The sequence below is a fragment of the Mesocricetus auratus genome, unplaced genomic scaffold, assembly GCF_017639785.1.
Source record: "Mesocricetus auratus isolate SY011 unplaced genomic scaffold, BCM_Maur_2.0 Super-Scaffold_6730, whole genome shotgun sequence".
NCBI classification, from domain to species: domain Eukaryota; kingdom Metazoa; phylum Chordata; class Mammalia; order Rodentia; family Cricetidae; genus Mesocricetus; species Mesocricetus auratus.
The window spans coordinates 56,557,525-56,579,830 of NW_024429184.1; the positions used below are offsets into that span (position 1 = coordinate 56,557,525).

The 22,306-nt window shown below is 35.1% G+C and overlaps 1 long non-coding RNA gene across 1 annotated transcript in view; it reads right to left on the bottom strand.

Annotated features, from left to right (window-relative positions):
- Positions 1–2,602: 2,602 nt before the first annotated feature.
- LOC121138760 overlaps positions 2,603–22,306 on the bottom strand; it is a 90,510-nt gene continuing 70,806 nt past the window's right edge. The window contains exon 3 of the long non-coding RNA XR_005875619.1: positions 2,603–3,785. This is a non-coding gene — a long non-coding RNA (uncharacterized LOC121138760). The remainder of the gene's footprint in view (positions 3,786–22,306) is intronic.

The following is a 22,306-nucleotide window of genomic DNA, read 5'->3' on the forward strand; positions in this document are numbered from 1 at the left end:
ATCCCTGGTATACAAACAGTCTTCGTGTGCCTATAGCACAAAGAGGGATGCTCTCTCAGCCTGGACTCTTAGGGGGAGTGCCTGGACCCTATCCAGAGTAAAATGACAGACTCTAGATATCCCCTATGTGGAAGGATTTGGCAATAGGGTGGGAGGCTGGGGGGGGACTGGGAGTGCGGGAGGAGGGGAGGGAGAGGGAACTGGGATTGACATCTAAAACAAGCTATTTAAAATTAAAATAAAAAATGATAAAAAATAAAAAAAACAAAAACATACATTCTATAATAAAGTCTAGCAATTAAATATAAAAGTAATAGGCATAACAATTCATAGAAGAAGAATTAGTTTAATTTTTAAAGTTATAGAATCAATGAATAAATTTAAGATTGTCTTCTTTACCTTGAATTCTTAGCCATACCTTTGGAATGCACAATGATGCATGATGGGTAACATTGAATCTAACCTAAGACAATTCCACATATAAGAAAATTTAGACATATAAAATTTAAGTCAAGCACCTCAGTTATCACTGTAAGAAGCCAGGCAGTATGAGTTAATATATGTCTAATTTCAGTGTAGGTGAAATATCTATGGCATAGAGGATTTGCATTTGGGTCCTTGCAGTGTGCATGTGCTCCTGCAGTTTTGTAATGGCTGTAATATTACACATCATTGTTTCAAGTCACTGTTTTTATCCTTCTGATCATTTAAGGCACTCTTTATTTCATGCTAAAAACAAGTATTGTCACAAAGAAGAGAAGCAATAGGGAGAAGAAGGCCTCTAACAAGAGCAGGACTAGAACAAAAGAATGATGAAAGACTAAACAAAGTGTGATGGATAAGAAATATAAAGTAAGTTGAAAAGTTATGAATATTTTAATTATTTTTGTCCACAGGAAATGAAATCGGATCTTTTTTTGCAAGAACCTAGTACTGCCCCTTTGTGCTTTGATCCACTCATTAACATTTGCAAGCACTAATTCACTTTCCTGATGGGGGCAACTGTCAACCGGTGCTGCTTCCAGAGCCCTGTGCAGAGTTTCCAGCTGTGGATGCAGACAGATCAAAGCCGGTGATGGGTTCTCTACAACACAGTCTATCTGGAATACTAATAATAGTCTGTACTACTTGTAAAGAATCAAGTCATTTTTCTCCACTCCTTCAAATAATCAGGGTTTCCTTGTACATGGTATTAATTGATTCAATATGCGAAAGGAATGTCTGAACTTTTCCCACGCTTTATACTAACCCATTTTTTATAATATGCATTAGCCTACCTCCAGAGGTGGTTTTAATTCAAATCAGGACTTTTTCATAAGAATGAAATGAATCAAACTTGTTATGCCAAAACTTGTATGTTGCGCATGTTCTTGCGTTTTACAATAGCAAATATATGTGTTATCACCTATTCTGTTCAATTTTGATGCAGTTTAAATTACTGAGTAGAATTTTTCCATCCATTTTGATAGACATTATTATTTTACAATGGAGACTTTAATGACAATTCTTAGTCCTATTATACCCTTCTATGGTTTTGAAAACTGTGATTAAATAGCTCAGTAGAGAGTAATATTCTTTACCGAGTATTACTCACACTGAGCACAATCGGAGAGGCTGACATCTATAGTTTTAGATGTGACCTTAATTGGTTTTCATTTCATCCTAAATCTACCAATTGAATATTCATATTTTATTCATCTTTCAGGTAATGTTGAAGTGGGTGTATTTAAAAAAACAGAGTTCCTAGTATTTTATTCTGTTGGGACATGTTCCTGATATCTTCATAAACTAAACCCCACCCAAAACAACTAGATCTTCTAAATATATCCAAGTAAACAAGACTGAGGTTGAAAGCAGGCAAAGATGAAAAGACATCAACATATCTATCTTGTTGATCCTTGATGATGTTCATTAGCAATTTGGAAATTGGAAAACCAGTCCATTGATGCCCATCTACTCCTTGACCAAATATCACCACTGTCCTACTGTATGAGAACTTGAGTCTCAAGACAAATCTCCCTTGGATTTAGGTCAACTTAGCCTTTTTCAGCAAGTATCTGAATGCTTTAATGGTTGCAGTGTTCATATTTGTAACTGGTCAGTTTTAAGACAAAATAACTAAGAAAAGCAACATACAAGATGAGACAGTCATTTTGTCCTAGTCTTAGGGAATATAGTCAATTCTGCAGAGGTGGGGGGAATGGCAGAGTATTGTGCTTCAGATATTTGTTGGTTTTTTTGTTTGTTTGTTTTTGTCTTTGCCTTCTCTTTATTTATTTACAACTAAAAACAGACTTTCTTAAGCCAGAAAAAATTAGAGCATCATCCAAAATCATGCCATAAAACAGAAATCTAAAATGGAAAGAATAAAAGGGAAAACCTCAGAAATTTTCAGGAAGCCATACATAAAGAGGTAAAAATGTGTGTTGGTTACCAATATGACTCTAAACTAATGTGTATATTAACTCACAGATCAGGACTACTGATTTTTCACAACAGCTTACTAACATGTTTTGCTCTTTAAAGAGAGACAGTAAACTACAAAACATATTTTTCCTTTGGATTTTGTGAAACAGTTTAAGTATTACAAAGCAAGCATTGGTAAAAAGTTAAAATGTAAAATTTTAATGTTAAAGAATTAGCCTTCTACTACAACTATTAACCTTAAGAAACTGCAATGGTCCATTACTTTTCTGGTAAACTAGCAACACCAGACAACCTTGTTAATAAAACCATAGAAATGCATTTAGAATGTGTATCTATCAGATGTATTCTCCAGCACATGGCTGAGGTGAAAGGTTGCCAGCTCAATCCTCCTTGAATTCGCTCAGCATCTTTCTGCTTCCTGCAGCTGCTCAGATGGTCGCTGCTCTCTTTGATCTGATTGATGGGCATTTATAACAAGGGGATAGATGTGGTGGTTGACAGCTATAACTCAGTGACTGGTCACTGGAGTAAACTTCCTGTGCTATAAGTTTCTCATGAAATCAGGAACAATGTGTGCATCCAGGCTCTTCTACAAGCAAATCCAAGTTATTGTTTTAGCTTTTCTCAGAAGATAATTAGAAATTCCAATAGTTTTTCAAAGGTTCATCTTCTCCCATAGTCATTACAGTCCCTATCTTCACAAGAATGTACCTGCCTTCTTTATTCACAGTTTTTACTTAGGGTATTGTTGTTTTTCTCTTTCTGTTTAGAATGGTATTCCTATTGACATTTACCTACATGGCAATTTCACCATCCATTTTTCAAACAACTTGAAAGAACTCTGAGATACATACCAGAAATGCATGGATTTTTCTTTCCATCATACATACAGCCTATTATATAAAAAGTTACTTAGAAAACATAAATTAATTGGGCAAATGAATTCTACCTACAACAGGAAAAAAAATAATTATATAGATAAATATGAATATGAATTCAAAAGTCTACTAAACATCTGTATAAGTCTAAGTTAAAATATTTGAATTAATCCATATAATACTTATATTTGCAAATAAATAATCACATGGATAATAATTTGATAACGAGTTTATATCTGATATTATATAATGCTAAGATAACATCCCAGCATCTCATGTATTAAGAAAATGCATAAAATATTAATTCTCCTTAGATTTAAAGTGACTTAAACCTAAACTAATGCATTAGCCTAAAATGAATATGTGCACTGGAATTGTTACTACGGATGAATGAAGCCCTCAGAGAGGGTTGAATTAAGCTGTCTTGTTCTCAGGATTTTAACTTTCATGGTTCTGTCTTTAGTTCCATTTCTCCATGATCTGTGGGAAGAAAGAAGAATCTGTGTAAGCATCAGTCACTCCGTGTTTCCCCAGTCTGTACTATCCCAGAAATTTGAGGATAACTGCATTTAATGATTGAGTCTCATAGTAGTCCATCACAGATAGACAAGGTTGCTGTGACAAGAGCAGGTGATCAGCTTGCATGAAAGAAGTGCATTATTATGAGGGTGTGACAATGGACAAGACAAAAACTAATATTCACAATGATGTTGCTCACAGTGTATGATAAAAGCTGGAAGACATGAAACTTTCAATCCTATAACATTTAAATGAGTGTCCAATGAAAATGATCAAAGAGAAATTAAACAGTAAATAAAATGACTTTAAAAGAAAAACAAAGAAATGATCCCTAGTCAGTAACTCTGTAAAATATCATCCTGGAAACCACAGTTTGTTAAATTATGGTTGTGAGCCTATATGGGGAAATTCAAGAAATCTGGCAAAATAAAAGATTTTCTGAATGTGCAAAAGCTAACAATTATTTCAAAATCAAACATGTAATGACTTGGGAGCTGGGGATGTGCTGGCAGCACTTGACCATGTCTCGCTTACCTACTACACTGAAGCCTTGGTTCTTGGTTCAGAACACACACCCTTCCACAGTGCACCAGGCATGGCGTCTGCTGTCTCACTACACAAAGCTAACCACTCCTGCTGGAGCACTGGGCTCAGATTTGAGACAATGTGTGTTATTTAGGGAGTCACTTTTTTTTCACTCTGTATAGTTTTTTGCAGTTATAGAAACATCTTGGATAAATTACAGAAAACAAAGCCTAAACATTTCCCCACCATCATTCTTCAGCCTGTATCAAGTTAATATTTTTGAATGCATTATATTATTGTATGATTTAAATATTGCTTGAATGTTTGGTTTGGACTTCATAATAACCAACCCTTTAATGAATGTTCACTTGTGATTAGAAAAGTATTTCCCAACAATTTCTGAAGTTTCCCTAAACATATTTCTGCCTTTTGTACCATGGAGCTATCAAGTGGTACACTCAGAACTGGCAATTCTAAAGGATAAAACATAATCAGCACTGAGAAATTCTGGATAATTTATGTTCAAAGATGTATCCAAAATTATGATGAGCTTTGAATTTTTAATGTAAAAAACAGTGAGTATATCTATTTCATTAATATAAAATTTTGCTTTTATTTTAACTATTATGATAAAAACTATTATGTGCAAAGAAAATATTTAATGTATTTCTTTATAATTCATTATCAGTAAGTGTTTGAGTTGTATAATATATCCAATATATTTGTTGGGTTCTGGTTACATAAAAATTTCCAGTGCTAAAAAGGTGTCACAAATTGAGACAGTTTAAATGGCCTCTATTGAACTACAAGGAAGAATCAGTCTATGCTCAAATAAACGTTGTGTAGACAGTAAGAACGTAGCACATTGTTTCTGAAGAGTGGGAGGTAGCCTGTCAAAGGAGACAGGAAACCTTTTATGTACCTATAGTGCTTGGCTAAGCAGCCACTGGTGATTTCCTAATTAAAAATATCAAAAGGTAACAGAGAGAAGAGGAGGCCCACGTGCTCTCTGGTGCTAAACTTAAGAAGGATTGCATATTTAAATGATGTTTTCTTTTAAAATAATTTCCATCATTCAGATTTCCTTTAATATCTAACTCTACAAAATCAAATTCAGTAATGAGCGGTGATCTTTCTAAGGATCCCTATGCACTCTTCTCATTACAATTGGTTTGTAATCAGAGTATTAAAATAATTAAGAACATTTACTTTAAAAACAATCAATACTGGCCTAAAGATATTTTGTACACTGGTGTATTTTATTAAAATAACATTTTATGAGGAATAATTTGTGTGACTTTAATTTAAATCAGTAAAACAGAACTCCTCAAATTGAACAAAAAATGCTTTTATAATTTGCAAAAATGTTTTTATCATTGCTAACTTAGAGTTAAGTACCTAATTCTTAGGGGTTATGAATTCCCTAAGCAATTTTTAGTTAAGATAAGGTACATTTCTCTCTGTCATGTGAGCTTATATTTACCCACGTTTTATTGACAAAGTATACAATTAATTATTAGTTAATAGGAATCCTTAATCTAGTTCATGCATAAAGTTTTGGAATTAAATTTATAGTGGATTAAATACTCTATATTTATCATTAATTTAAAAAAGTTTCAAATCAGACTGGATCACCATATGTAGTTACTGACAAAACTTAAAATATTTCATTTTCATTGAGAATATATGAATTTCAATATATACCATTATTATCACTATTTATTATAATTAAAGCTATTAAAATAAATATTTGAGGGATTAAGGTATGTCTCAGTGGTTAAGAACCCTTGCTGTTCTTTCAGGGAACTGGAATTTCATTCCTAGAAACCACATTTATGGTTCACAACTTCCTGTAACTTTACTCCAGGACATCTAATACCCTCCTCTGGCCACCACTGGAATCAACACCATGTACAAAGACACACACACCACACACACACACACACACACACACACACACACACACACACAGACATACAAGCTAAATATATAATTCACAACTCTTTATCTCAAAAGAATAAATAGTGAGTGCTGGGCCAGTGGTGGCATATGCCTTTAAGCCCAGCACTCAGGAGCCAGAGGCAGGAGGATCTCTGTGAGTTCAAGGCTAGCCTGGTGTGCAGAATGAGTTCCAGAACAGCCAAGGATATACACATAAACCCTGTCTCAAAAAAAAGAAAAAAGAAAACAATAAATACTGAACATATTTGATTTTAGTTAATAGAGAATAAAATACAACACGTAAATTTGTTTATAAGGTGCAAGAAGGGACAAATTAAACAACAAGAGGATGAGGCTGGTGTGCACTGTTTGCCTAAGAGTGATTTTTACTTCAGTTTGTTGCAATATTCATGGAGGTTGATATGATTTGTTAAAATTTATGACTTTAAAATTATTAATTATTTTTCTAGGTTTTAATAGAAAGTGTCACCTTCATTTAAAGAATTGTTTGTTTTCCCCATTTCAATCTGTTTTTTGTTTTAATCTCACTTTTTTTAATCCTTCTCCTTTAGATACCTGTTTATTTTTAAGAAAAGACAGAGCGGGTGCTGATTTAGATGGAAAGGATATGGGGAGAATCTCAGAGGGGTTAAGAGAGGGAAATCTGTTATCAGAATGTACAGTTTAAACTGAACATAAACTGAGCAATATATGTCGAAATAAACTCTATTTTTAATAAAAGAAAAAGGGAACAGTAAGTAAGTGACAATGAAATATTACTTTGGGTGACAATTACCATTTCATGTCATATCTTCCTATTAGTCTAAGGATGTCTGTAAGAATATACCCACCATTTGGAGTCTGTTTTAGATTTAAAGCTGGGAAACATTTCATTTTCCTCATTTTGAAGACAGCCCTGGAAACAAAACTTTAATCAAACAAAGAGTGGTAGGGAAGGCTGTCCTCAGGGTGCATCACCAAATGCCTATTTGATGAAAACAGTGACTTTGAAGGTGTTCAGCCAGGAACACGTTGAGTCGGAGAATAACATCAAAATTAGATAAAGACAAGGAGACTGCGGCAGTTAACTTTAGGAGCTAAAAAGACAGTGTGCATCCAATGCCCAGGAGAAGGGATTTTGCAACTTTTTTTTTTAGTTGATAATACACCTTTTATGATGCCATGATACCCACTTGTATTGAATCCATATATATATAATTCTTGTCTATCAATCAAATTTAAATGTCTGGCGAAAAATCCCACAGGCTCAAAGCTAAATTTCTCCACATTTGTCAAGCCTGTTTATATTGAATTTCCACTTACATCAACCTATTAGTTTCACCAGGTATGTTGCGTTTTTATAGGACTTGGAAGCACTTCTTTGTACCACTGAGGGAAGACTGAACAACAAAACTGTAGATACTACAAACATGCTTTGCTAGGTATATTGCATTACTTTTGGTTATCAAAACATTTTATCTGATTTCTGGAAATTGGATATAGCATAAGCTTGTTTTGTTTTCTATAGTACTGAAACACAATTGAGTGGAACTGTGAACACACTAGAGCTGGATGAAATATAATGATCTTTAACTGTCATAGTCTAGTTGGGTTTTTTATTACATAAAAGAAACTTGCAAGTATTTCATGATCATTTCCTTATACTACAAAAACAATGGATGAATTCCTTTTCATTTGAGATTATAAAATGTGGTTTGCTTTAATATATAAGACATAAATCATTATCCATATTAATGTTATATTTGGCCCTGGAGACCATGGAGTGGTTGTAAAAATCAGTCTCATAAAAGCTTAACACATTGATAGCACATGGATTATAGTGCTTAGACATTCTTCTAGTTTAGGTAAATTTGCTTTTCTTACACTGAAGTAAAATAGAAAAATTTCTTGTTGATGCTTCATTTTCCATGAATGCTACTAAGGAATCTTCATGTTTAGATTATGACTTTCACAATAAGATTGAATTTACTGGTTATGACTTAAATTGTTATTGGACTTCCATAAAATTTCGCATTTGAAATATGGCTTGGGATCAATGCTCTTTATAGATAAACATGTTGCATTTTAGGAAATATCTACCTCTTTTGCATAAGTATGTCCTTTATTATTTCTTATTTATAGTGAGTTCTGGAGATAAGTCTGTTTTAATGGAAAAGAAAAAAAGACTAATTTTGCTTTAGAATTGTGGAAGCTTCAGTCAACTACCAGGTGGCTATTTTGTGAGTGTGTGTCTATGTTGGAATAAACTACTAACCCTAATGTGGCTGGGGTAAAAAAAGAGATAGCGGCAGAGGTAGAGCTCCAACCACCTCTTTAAAGGCAAGGACAGTGACCTGACCTGCCTCCATTGGGCTCCATCCCATGAAGATTGCCTCACCTCCCATGTTCTATAAGGACTAATAACCAAACATTTACCTTACGGGCCTTACAAGGAAATTAAAACTCAAAGCTATCAGAACAAAATAGAAAATGAATAATTGAGTTCACAGGACACAGGATGATTTGCCAAATAGTGAGTTCCCCATGCATAATTAAGTAAAAAAATGAGCCGGGCATTGGTGGCGCATGCCTTTAATCCCAGCACTAGGGAGGCAGAGGCAGGCAGATCTCTGTGAGTTCAAGGCCAGGCTGGACCTACAGCCTCCAAAACAGAGAAACCCTGTCTCGTAAAACCAAAAAAAAATTAAGTAAAAAATTATTTTAAGAAGGAAATACAAAAATAACTTTAGGCATCATTTTTTGAGACGGAGAACAGGACTTCCATACAGCTATCACCCCAAAATGGGAGTGCATGATTTGCACAGAAAAAGTAAAATTTCAAATTATTCTGTATAGTTGCTATAAAATTGAATAGTTCTACTCAACACAATTTGATGCCAATGAATTTTACAGATGAAAGGATTCTTTAACTTACTTAGTTCAATGCCCTAAAATCTCACCAAGTGAGTAATGCAAGGGAGATGCAGAGTTTTACAGTTTAGAAGGGCATCCTAAGAGCCTTGTGAAAACTTGGAACTCTATTTTGAATTATATTATATCCCTTAGGTAAAATTTATGAGTATAGTGTAACTCAGGTTTTAATTTTTTATTGATCACAAATATTTCTATCAACTGTGATGTGCAGGAAAGTCACTGTTAGGGGACAGTAGGAAGTCAACCAACAGTAGGAAACAAAAATTCTTTTCATTCATATATTTACAATTTGATTGCATAGGCTCTGCAGGCAAATGTTTACTTGCTGTTTCTACCCTAATTGTCATCATAGTACCTACATCAGGTAACTGATGAAAGCAAATGCAGTAGGCTGAACACTTACAGTTCAGTTGAAGAAAGGGAGAAAGGATAATATGAACAGGGTCGAGATAATGATAGGGAAAACCACAGACACAGCTAACCCAACGTAGTTAGGGGTTCATTGACTATGGACTGATTACTGGGGAACCTGCATGGGACTGAAATAGACCCTCTGAATGTGGGTAACAGTTATGTGCCTTGATCTTTTGGGGGGTGGTCCCTGGCAGTGGGGTCAAGACCTATCCTGGGTACATGAACTGGCTTTTTGGAGCCCATTCCCTTAGAGGGTATACCTTGCTCAGCCTTGATACAGGGAGGAGGGGCTAGATCCTGCTTTTACTTGGTGTGCCAGACTTTGTTAAGTCCCCAAAGAAGGCCTTGCCCCTCTGAGGAGTGGACAGGGGATAGGAAGGAGAGGAGGTGGGGCGCTGGAGAAAGGGAGGGAGGGGGAACCAGGGTTAGTATGTACAATGAAAGAAAAATGTTGTAAATTAAAAAAAATGTTTACTTGGTGTTTTTCACTCAAAGGTTTGATGCTACCCTAGTTAGGATTTCTCTTGCTGTGATGAACCATTCTGCCCAAAAAGAAAGCTGAGGAAGAAAGGGTTTATTTGATTTATACTTCCACATCACTGTCCATCTTCGAAGGAAGTCAGGACAGGAACTCAAACTGAAGGAACCTGGAGGCAGGAGCTGATGCGAGACGATGGAGGAGTGCTGTCTACTAGTTTGCCCTTCATGACGTGCTCAGCCTGCTTTCACATAGAAGCCAGGACAAGCAGCCGAGGGATGGCACAACCGAGGATGATTTGGGTCCTCCCACAGCGTCCACTAACTAATAAAATGCCCTAAAGGCTTGGCTCTAATCTGCTCTTATGGAGGTGTTTTCTCAGTTGAAGCTCCCTCTCTCAGATGACTTCAGTTTGTTCCGAGCTGACATAAAATGAACCAGCATTTACTCAAAACTACTTTGTATATAGGGTGGCAAGATTCGTCAGTGGATAAAGATTCTCACCACCAAGCTAGATGACATGAGCTTTACCCCTGAAATTCACATGGAGGAAAGAGAGAACAAACTCTGCAAAAATGACTTCTAATCTCCACACATGTGCTCTGGAACGTGTGCCGAGGAACACACGCACATATAAAACTCAATACATATTAAGTATAAAGATATTAAAATCAATTAATGAGTGTAAAAAATAAAATGTGTTCATCATCTATTACATGTCTTCATAATTAACGTACAGTGGCTCTAAGAATACTATTTTTAATTTAAAGTTTAATTAGTGCATAAGTATTAGACTTCATCATATTATTCAAACATAATGCTTCTGTTGACCTTCCTTATGTCACCTTCTCTCTCATCCTTTTCCATGCCACCTTCACCAGTGTGCTCGTGGTCCCAATATCTGCCTTTTTGTCCACATTCAAGTAGTATGTGTGTTCCATGATCCTCCTTACCCCCATCCTAGAAATGTTCCCCTTCCGTTTATTTATTTTTTCACAAGCACTTTCTCATGTGCACACACAGACACACATGTGGGGATATATTGCTTATGATTTATTAAAGTTACTGGAGATCAAAATAGCAAAGCAGCTATACCAGTTAGTCACAGAAGCCAGACAATGGTGGCACACACCTTTCTTCCCAGGACTCAGAAGACAAAGGCAGATGTATCTCTCTGAGCTCAAGGCCACCTAGGGCTACATGAGATTGAATCAGTCTGAAAGTGTAACAGAGCTCACACCTTTAACCCCAGGACTCATGAAATGTATTTAAGACAGGAACAGGGGCTCAGAGCTGGAATTCATTCTCCAGCCACATTGAAGATAGGAAGACATTGATTCTCCAGCCACGCTAAGGAGAGGCAGAAGTTTGAGGATTAGTAGAGAGCCTGTGAAGACAGTATCAGCCCTTTCAACCTGAGGTAGAGGCAAGAGCTAGTAGCAAGCTGCTTTGCTTCTCTACCTTCAGCTTGAAGCTGGAATCCAAACATATGTTTCTGGGTCTTTTATTTTTCATATTTTACATACAGACATACACACACACACACACAGAGAGAGAGAGAGAGATTGGATCTACACACGAGAAGAGAAAAAAGAATGAAAATGCATTATTTGTCTTTCTGTGTCTGGATTATGTAATAATTTCTAGATCCATTCATTTTATTGTAAATTTTATAGCTCCTTTGACTTTGATAGCCTAGTAAAATTCCATTTGTATACATGTAATATATTTTCCTTATCTACTCATTATAATTATGAAAGATAAATTGTGAATCATAAAATATGACTTTTTTCATGAATTGATGAGAGTGATACTAGAAAATGTTCTAATGACAATATACCTTCAAGAATAAAAATCTGACACACTAATTAGTATATGAGAAAATATTGTAATGATGATGATAAAAGAAGATAAATAAGATACGTGGTATGTGTACATAATGAAATGTTATTCAGAAAAATAATAAAATATGTAAGAAAGACATGGGAAATAGCAACCATTATAGAAAAGGGAAAGGATAGTCCATCATAGGACTTGAGAGTGGACTGGAGAGTTGGGTTATGAGGAAATCTATGATGAGCCAAAAGAGGTCAAAGGATTAAAAGACTAGAGAGGACGACAGGGATACAGAGTCAAAAATACATGGGAAAGCTTCATGGAAATCTACTATTCCATCAGTTTAATGATCATAATTTTTAAAAAACCAAAAAATGGAAAAGAAAATAAGTGAAGGTATCCTTCATTGATGGGTAATGCTATTTTGAATTAAGTGGTTCTGCTAAGATAGGGCTGAAAAATTAGCTGTGATTAACAATATGTCAGACTCACTTAAGTGTAAGCAATGGAATCAGATACTTGTTAGTGGAACTGAGAAATTAGCGTTAACTAAGATGAGACCAGCATGTTTGAGGTAATATCTTCTGAGGATTACATGCAGTGGCTGTATTTCAGAGATGGCCAAGGTTGTACCTCAGGCTGGAAGCTGAACTCAGTAATATAGTATCCCGGGTATACAAATGGACTTCGGACTCCCATCCAACAATAAGAAATGCACTCTCACCCTGAACTCTTGAGGGAGGGTCTAGGCCCTGCCCTGGATTAAATGACAGACTATGGACACCCCCATGGAGGGCCTCACCCTCCTTGGGGAAATAAGGATATTGGGGGGGTTGGTGGTAGGGCATGGGAGGAGGGGAGGGAAAGGGAGAGGGACCTGGAATTGACATGTGAAGCAACCTTGTTTCAAATTTAAATATGAAATTTATATGTCACTCAGGTGGGACTGGTTTGGAAGGCATGAAAGGGTCGTGGAGAGCAGCTGAGGCTTGGAACCAAATGGCTGGGCTGGAGTCCCTGAACATAGCCCAGAAGAGGCCATGAACTGAATTGCAGCCCATTTGCACAGAAGGCCCAGAAGTTTGGAGACACCAATGCTAGTGGCAAAGGACTAGCTGTGTCTGCTGTAATCTAACAGAGGTCTTCTCTTCGAAAATCTCATTTTGCAGATATAAAGACAACATATTACAATAAAAGTACCTACAAAACATAAAGGGGGTGTATGACAGTTGATATCTTGTGCAGGAGACTTCAAAGATTTTCTTGGGAGCCCCAGAGAGTGTGATTGTAGTATTGTAGTATATGGAGCTAGTTTTGGAGGTTCAATAATAACCTATAATGGAAGACTATGGTTTTAATGAAGTGAAAGAGAAGTGTGACTATAAATGGATAAATGTTTTAGAAATATGACTGATGTTGAAAATGAGAATAATATTACACAATATTTTAACAATGTGTTCAGTATTTCTGGTTATTGACTCTAAAACGATTAAAACATGTTGCAGTTTTACTAGGGAAGGGACTAAATCAGATGTGATTATTCGAAGTCATTATAAAATTAGAATGACTAGAAATGAATCAAAGATGCATTTAACAGAGACTATGCAGACAGCAGAATCCATTATTACCACAACAAAAAGAATGGCAATTAAGCTAAATATAGATGAGATCTGGCTACAAGTGCATGGCAAACTAATAGAATACTCCACCTACAGCTTGTAAAAATGAAAGAGATCAAACCATTCAAATCCAGATCATCTACTACTGGAGCTATCGTGTTTATCAAGAAAATTGTGTTCAGATAGAAATTAGTCAAAAAGGGACTGGGGAGACATATCAACACTGACAAGGATGCAGTATTTTACAGAGGAACTTCACAACACCCACACCAGATGGCTCTAGGATGTTTGTATCTGAGGTTCTGTGGCATCCTACATCTCTGGCGTCTGCAGGCACCTACACAAGTACAAGTGTGCATGCAAATGCATGCGCACCCACACCTATACTTTAAAATTTCTAAAAATTACAATTAATCAGTAAAATCCTCATAATTACCTTACATATAATCCCTGTCGACTATAGGTTAGTTTCTCATGAAGTACCTATGCAAACTATTTATACAGATCGGAAAATTAACAATGCTTTAAAATGTTTTTTGAAAGCTTCACTTTGCTACCTTATTACAATCATATATATTTGTAATAGTGTTTTTATGACTCATGTTTAATTCAACTAGCTAAATTTTAAGATTTTGCACAGTGCCTGCTAAATCCATTAATTTATTATAGTTTGAGAATCTCATATACAATAATAAAATTAATTTTATTTCATATGTTGATTTATATATTTCTCTCTGTGAAAACAAAATCTGTAACTTTTCACCCAGTTAACATGTATAAGCACATTTCTCAATATGTCCATCTCCTTCAGTACAGGCTAAACAATAGAATGGCCTTCCAAATTAAAATAAGAGAGACAATAAAGAAAGCTAGTATTTTGTGTGTAAAAATGTTTCTTCATTATAAAAGTCCTGGATTTTGAAATATTTTAATGTATCAAAATATTTTGCTTTATCATTTCAACTGTAATCCGTAAGCACAGGATGTGGAGTCTCAGAGGTGTTCTTGCTTAATAACAATAGCTGAAAAGTTAACAGCAGCATCTGTTGTTTGTATTTCTTTCCACGATTTCTATTTCAGTTTCCAAACTACATGAGCGGGGTGGGCTTTCCTTTAGGAAGTAAATGGTTATTCTCCTCCTTCTCCTTCTCCTTCTCCTTCTCCCCCTCCTCCTCCTCCACTTCCTCCTCTTCCTCCTCCTCCTTCTTCTCCTTCTCCTTCTTCTTCTTTGTCGTCATATTCTTGTTCTTCTTGTTCTTGTTCTTCTTGTTCTTGTTCTTCTTGTTCTTGTTCTTGTTCTTCTTGTTCTTGTTCTTGTTCTTCTTGTTCTTGTTCTTCTTCTTGTTCTTGTTCTTCTTCTTGTTCTTGTTCTTCTTCTTGCTCTTGTTCTTGTTCTTGTTCTTGTTCTTCTTCTTGTTCTTCTTCTTGTTCTTCTTCTTGTTCTTCTTCTTGTTCTTGTTCTTGTTCTTGTTCTTGTTCTTCTTCTTCTTCTTCTTCTTCTTCTTCTTCTTCTTCTTCTTCTTCTTCTTCTTCTTCTTCTTCTTCTTCCCCTCCTCCTTCTCCTTCCTCTCATTTTCCTCCTCCTTCTCCTTCCTCCTCCTCTTCCTTCCCCCTTCTTCCCCCTCCATCTCTTCCCCCTCTCCTTCTTTCATGCTTCCTTCTTTCTGACATTAATTTGTATGATCAGATGAGTTTAAAGTCAATTAAGACAATTGTCAAAGAGAAATACTAACTAAAAATTCTTTTTATAAATTCCAAGTGTTTTATGAATCATTTAGCAGTTCGGGTAATGACATTGTGCTTCATGAAAGGGAATGAAAGTCATGAATATTTCCTATTTCAGTTACATACACTTACACACAGAGAGAGAACATGTTACTTATTCATATACTCATTTATTTTGAGAAACAAATCATGGAAGCAAGGTTGTCTTCTATGTTCCTCTGTCAAGTCTACTGCCCCAAAAGCAGTCATTTTACTTAACCTTGAAGAAAAAGTATGTACAGCAAAATAAATATATATACTAGTATTTATTTTAATAAGTATAATTTTAAAAATAAATAACATGGTCAATATTTTTCTCTGTGACTTATTTTTCTTTATTATAATGTGGTAAAATTGTTCTGTGTGATTAAGTGCACAGCAGCATATTATTCTGTTATTCAAATATGGCATGATTGGATGGGATGGACAGCTTAACTATTCATAGTATGTTCTGCTCTTTCAGAAGGCCTACATTTCACTGCCAGGACCCACATCAGGTGTTTCACAATGGCCTGTAACTTGAGGAGCATCCAACTCCTCTGTCTGCTGTAGGTACCAACACTCACATTTACAAATCCACAAGCATATTTAAAATTAAAATAGTATATTTAAAAATATATGATGAGTTGATTTCATCCAAGCTTATAGATTGAAATATAATTTATGTTTTAATGATTTTAAAATTAGCATATCAATCTAGAAATCTGTATTAATTCCAGCTTTTGCTGTTTCTATTAATTAACTTTAAAAGAAGTTTGATATCATAGCAACACTACATATCCAAATCAAGGTATCATATTTTTCTGGCCATTCCTGTTCATTCTCTAACACTTGTTCATTGTTAGCATAATTTTCCTTGGCACTATCTAACTTGTTTCTTTCTTTCTCTGTGTCTATCAGACACCCTGATTGTTCTTTTTCCCCTCAAATTCTGTAAATTGCCTATTTAATCAATTTCTTTGTAATTTTTGAGACATCAATCAAGTAATCCAGGCTGCCCATGACTTCACTTTGCATCCTACTATGACATCAAATCCTCATCCTCCTGAATCTACCTTCAAAGTGCTTGATTACAGGTGTGTTACACCACAGCTGACTTCTTCCTTTCAGAAAACTCTCTGATTGGTGCAATGGTAATCTCATGCTGTCTCACTGAAGCTATACCCTCCGTCCTGCCCATTTTGAAAGTATCAGTGATTCGATGAAGCTGAATACATCTTCTGTTACTTCCTTGTGAAAAGTCCTCCTGCTCAGGATGGACTCTTGTTGGCAGAGAGCTTATCTGACACAAGTGACTGATACTGAGTCCAGTCCCCAGAACTGGAAAAGTCCTGCATCCTAGATTACTCTGTAGGTAACTTCCAGAGTTCATTGTGGCCTTTGGGATCCTGCCATATTCAAACTATCATTCTTCCTTGGGCTATAGAAGTTATATATTTCTTTTCCTTAAGAAGAAGCTCTCATGGTAATGCTTTCCTTTCAGTCCATAAAACCCAACAGAAACATCCTCATGTGTTGTGTGCCTGCTACTGGAGACTTCTAATATTTACAATATCTATTCCCATCAGTAGAAAGCTTTCTACTCCAAAGCCTCATAAGAAATGTTCTCTAGCCTACCTACTTAAAATTTCAGCAAACACCACATAAAACATTCTGAAGGTATCACAATTTTTCTATCTATCACTTCTGCCCCTTAGCATTCATGAAGATAAATATGCAACACACTTGACTGATTCTTCAAACCTTGGCACAGAGCTTCCACATGTGAGGCATAGATAGATACTTATTTTGATGTACTAAAACATGTGTTCTGTTATTGTGTTCACATTAGTTATGAACTTTGATGTATTCTTATCTAAATTGTACCAGTTAAAGTCTTTAATCTATTCATAACTATTAGCTTAATTTAGGAAGGAATTTCTTATGCAATACTGTTTAAAAGTAAAATCTTAGGTATGAGACAATATTTGCTATTATTACTATTGTTATGATTATTAATTACTATTACTGATAGAGAAGAGAAGCAGCCAATCCCCTTATTGGCTATAGCAAAATATTTTGCATACTAAAATAAGTATTTATTCACAGAGTCTTTGTCATACTTTGTAAAACTTTGTTTAAGAATATTGACTATATGAGGTATGTCATTGATATCCTAAAGAGAAGATATTCTCAGTATATAAATCTGGTATGTGTTGTTGAACCCACTGTAGTTCTTTCTTTTTTTTTTGAGAAGGAATGCTTGTTGAAACATGTGTCTTGGATTCCATTTATATGATACAACTCCAGAATACCAGAAAAAATGTATGTTATGTGTGTGTATGTATGTATGTATGTATGTATGTATTTAATGTCAAGACCTCAAATCATCAACTAAACTCAGATTTGTTCCAAGTAAATAGATACAAGTTGGATCTGTTTGGAATGAAAACACTTAAAATGATGCCTGTTGTGAGACACTAATTAGCATACAGCTTACACAGTCTTTGGTTCAGTTTGCTCACAGTTTTGGACTCAATATAACTGTTCTCATATTCTTCTTCATTTACTAGTGTCTACTCATCCCAGTCACTTATTGCCCTTAAAAGATAAGTGAGCCACAAACTTTTTATAATCATCTTGTCACCATAGAAAGTAGGCATAACATAATCTCAATTTAAAATTAAATCTTTCTCCTTAGGCTAAAAAGATGGTTTGAAATACATGTGTCTGCTTAACCACAGGTGATATTTCTTGATCTTCATGTCCATTTCCTTAAAAAAAATGAAGAGTACTTTCAAATAATTTGCCATGCTTCCATACAGCAGGTAACCCAAACCTTCGTAATCCCCGAATGCTGCACTTCAAAGGTATGCTCAGGAAAAAAATATTGAAAGGTACAGCCTCTCTTTCCAGTTGATTTAAAACATCACTAGCTTATTTTCAGCCAACATATGGAGTTACTTTTACAAAGAAATCTTGGAATATTGCCAGACTACATCCTGGAAAGTCTTTTCTCCAGAGAGAACTAAAATTCATTATCTGAATCGCAGGACACCCATGTTCCTTCAAACTTTAGACACATCTTTGTTCCTCTATGATTAGTGATAGCATTTTGACGGAAAATAAGAGTCCTTCATGTGCAGCCAGACTGCAAAGATACTAAACTATTGTTTTTTGGTGAAATTGACCATATTCCATTACTGAGAGCATTATTGTGCAAGATGAACACGTTAACATGAAGTATCCTTCAAAGTATCCTTTGAAACTGAAATTATTCACAAAAATTCAAGTCTCATTTGATATGTTCAAAAATGTTGTTAGGTGAAGACAGTTTGTCTCTAAAATCATTAAATGTCTACCTTTTCTCATTTAAAACTTTCAATTTTTTTAAACAGTATCACTACTTTCACAGAATCTTAGAACTACACAGTTATTTTCTCACTGCTATTAGTAAACAGTCGATATAATGACCTTTATATTTACTATTTACATCACTTAAAATGAAACCAACAATGTGTTACAATTAAGAGAAGAAAATTATTGCTAGCATATTCGTTTTGATAATGGCTCATAGTAAAACATTATGAAGTAACAATTATTTTCTGACATTTTTTGACTCTGAGTCTTTTGTAGCCAAGGCAAGTCACAACCTTACCATGTAACTGAGGATCTAACAATAACTGTGACTTCTTATCATTCTGCCTGTAACTCCTAAGTGCTGGGATCATAGGTGTGTACTGTTATGGCTGGTTAATATTGAGAACAAAACCCCAGATTTGGAGAATCATATTCAAGGTAAGTATCAAATAAGTATCTGAAGCCTCATCTGGGCTTTTTAACACTAAAAATAAAATCTTCATAATAGAAGGTAAATTCCATCAATATAAAAATCAATATGCATTGATGAAAAACAATATTAAATAGGCAGGCTAAATTCTATGGTATATAACAATGTTAACATATAGTAATCTCATGAATGTGATCAGGCACTATGAAAAACAATAGCAATTTTTAAATTATATTTATTTAAAATAGAAGTACATCTCTTTTTCTGCTGTCATTCCTCCCTCCAGTTCCTCCAAGGTGCCATCCTTCTAACACCTTCCGTATCTTCCCCATACTCAAGCTAATTGTATCTCTTTCTTTAATGTTGTTATGAGCATACATACATTTATATATGTGTATGTGTGTTGCATAACTATATCCCCACTGAGTACATATTTGCTGTTTGCATGTATATGCTGTCAGGGTTTACCATTATATATTGGACAACCAAGAAGGGCCACTCATCCATAGAAGTCTAATTCTCCTTATTCCAACAGTCATTAATTTTTTGTGACTCATTGTCTAACCTTTTCTACCTTACAAATTAATAATGCTATTCTTCTGTGCGTGTTTTCACAAACATTTCTAGGAGAGACTGTTGTACTTCAAACTTTCAGGTGTTGAAGAACAAAGGCACATGTTAAGGTATATCAAGAAAAGTAGTTTGCTTGTTGTGTGGGGTGTTGTTATTTTTTTTTTGTTTTAGTTTGTTTGCTTGTCTGTTGAGATAGATAGTCACACAGTAAAATTACTCAGGCTGGCCTGGAATTCACTTTGTAGCAGTGGTCTGACTTAAACCCCTTATAAGCCTCTTCTCTCAGACTTCTGAATATTGAAATCAAACACACTGTGATAAACTAAGTTATTTAAGAAGAAATAACTGTACCTTTTGTTTTCATTGAATAATCAAGACGTCTGTCCTATACCTATTCTTAATTGGTGAGAAAGAAATATGCAGTACCTAAACTGCTCAGTTGAGTATGAGAAAGCTGTGTAGTTGGAAGGTTTGTTTTGCATCTCAGGTGGGCATTAACTATTGTGGGACATTTTAACAACTTTGATTTTAGCCACAAAGAATTCTGGGACACTCTATGGATCTGCATAATTTGATAAAATCGGGAATCATGAACTAAGGATGAATTATTTCAAATGAAACCAAATCGTAAGCTCGCTTTAGAAGAATAATGGGAGAGCTGGCGAGGATTACCTCTGGAAAATGAATTAGAGTGCTATGAGATGCAATATATCAGCGATAACTCTAGCCTGCTTCAGAGCTGCGGAGATTGCAGAAATGAGTCGGAATCACTTGAGCATCACAAATCCTGGGCCATATATTTTATTCCAAGCCCTGCTCTTTGTGCAGCTTCCAAGTCCGAGGCTGCAGTTGATTTCAAAGGCAGTGGATGAGAGATAAGGAGCAGTAAGGATTGTTCTACCTCAGCGGTTCACGATCCCTCAAAGGCCACTGATTTTCAAAGAAGATGGAGCCCTTGGCATCTTAGGAAAATAGATCCCCCTACTCGTTTTTACTGTATTCCCATGAGGTAGCACAAGTGATTATCCAGTTTACCATGAAAAGCGAGTTTCCATGTCCAGAAAATCGCAAGCTCTTCCCTTTTCCACTCCAAGAAGCCCCAAAGCTCAAATTAAACGTAACTGGCCGGAGTTATTTTCAGGGATGTTAACATTTCAACAAGGGAAATAAATGCAACAATGTCATATGAAAACTTGTATGGTATCATCTGTAATAAATTTTTACGATATAATTGCACATTTAAATTTATATTTGAAATTATTCATTAAAATGGTACAAATTCTTCAACTTAAATCCATCCGTTCAAAAGTATATTATAAGGCAACATTTAAGCTATCAAATAAACTGCTTAAATGTGTGATTTGAATTCTCAAAAGTTAAATTTTTCTGTGTAACATTTCCTGATTTATATTATACATAAGTTCATGCCCTTTCCTTTGAAAATATGCTTGGAATACTGTGTACTTGCCGTATATTAACTCATGAATCATGTAATTATAATATTTTATTTATTATCTTTAGCTTCATGTTATGTTTAATTTAGCTATGTTAACATTGAGTGTGGCTCAGTTATTTGCCAAGCATGTACATAAAACTTTATTGTAAAATATTCCTTCAATATCAGTAATAAAATCCATTAAATTAAATAAATTAGGAAGCTGATGTACTAATTAAAAAGAGTGAAGATTCACTGAAAATATAGCTTGTATTTTAGCAGTTTATAAATTTAAATAATGATATTTAAAGAGCAGTTAGTGGCCCAAGATAACAGAGAAAACATCACAGGAACACAGATCTTTCTACAATGAAAATTCTATATGACAATGTTTTAGTGATATGTTCTCTATTGGAATAATTCTAAACTATGATTTTTACATAGACAGGATTTTGCTGATATAAAGCCTTGTTTAATTTGTAAGCTACATCCTGATCTGAAGCTGCCTGCCTCCTTTTACATGTGAACCCTATAATGAATTATAACACGGAGAAGAAAGCAGTAATAGCTTCCATCGAGACAAACATTCCAACAGAGATCTTGAACTTTCTTTGTTAAGGTCTGGAATGTAAATATATGTACAGGCTTTCAGTCCATTCAGTCTATCAAACCTACTTTTGTTTTTTTTTAGTTCCTGCTTTTGTTTTTGTTTCAAGACAGGGTTTCTCTGTGCAGCTCTGGCTCTCCTAGAACTCATTCTTTAGACATGGCTGGACTCCAACTAACAGAGATGCACCTTCCACTGTATTCTGTGTATTAGGATTAAAGGTTTGCATTCCCATTGCCCAGCTGTCAAATCTAATTCTATTCATTCTTTTAGCAAGAAGTCTGACATAGAAACTTTGGAAATTGTGAGCTTCCTTGTGTACCAATAAAGTTTTATGAATACAGAAATTTTAATATCATATTAAAGTGGCAATAAACATGACTACGTATGATTTTGTTCAAACATTTAGAATTGTAAAATCCTTAGTTCACATTCAGTGCCAAAATAACATTAGGCTAAATGTTGGGAGAGAGTTTGTGAACTTTGTTGACTCCTGAACACACCCACTTTGAAAACACAGAAGCCAACAGGAACACGTTGCGGGAAAGGTTTGGCTTAGTGTCTCTAAATTTAGAGCATTGTAAGGA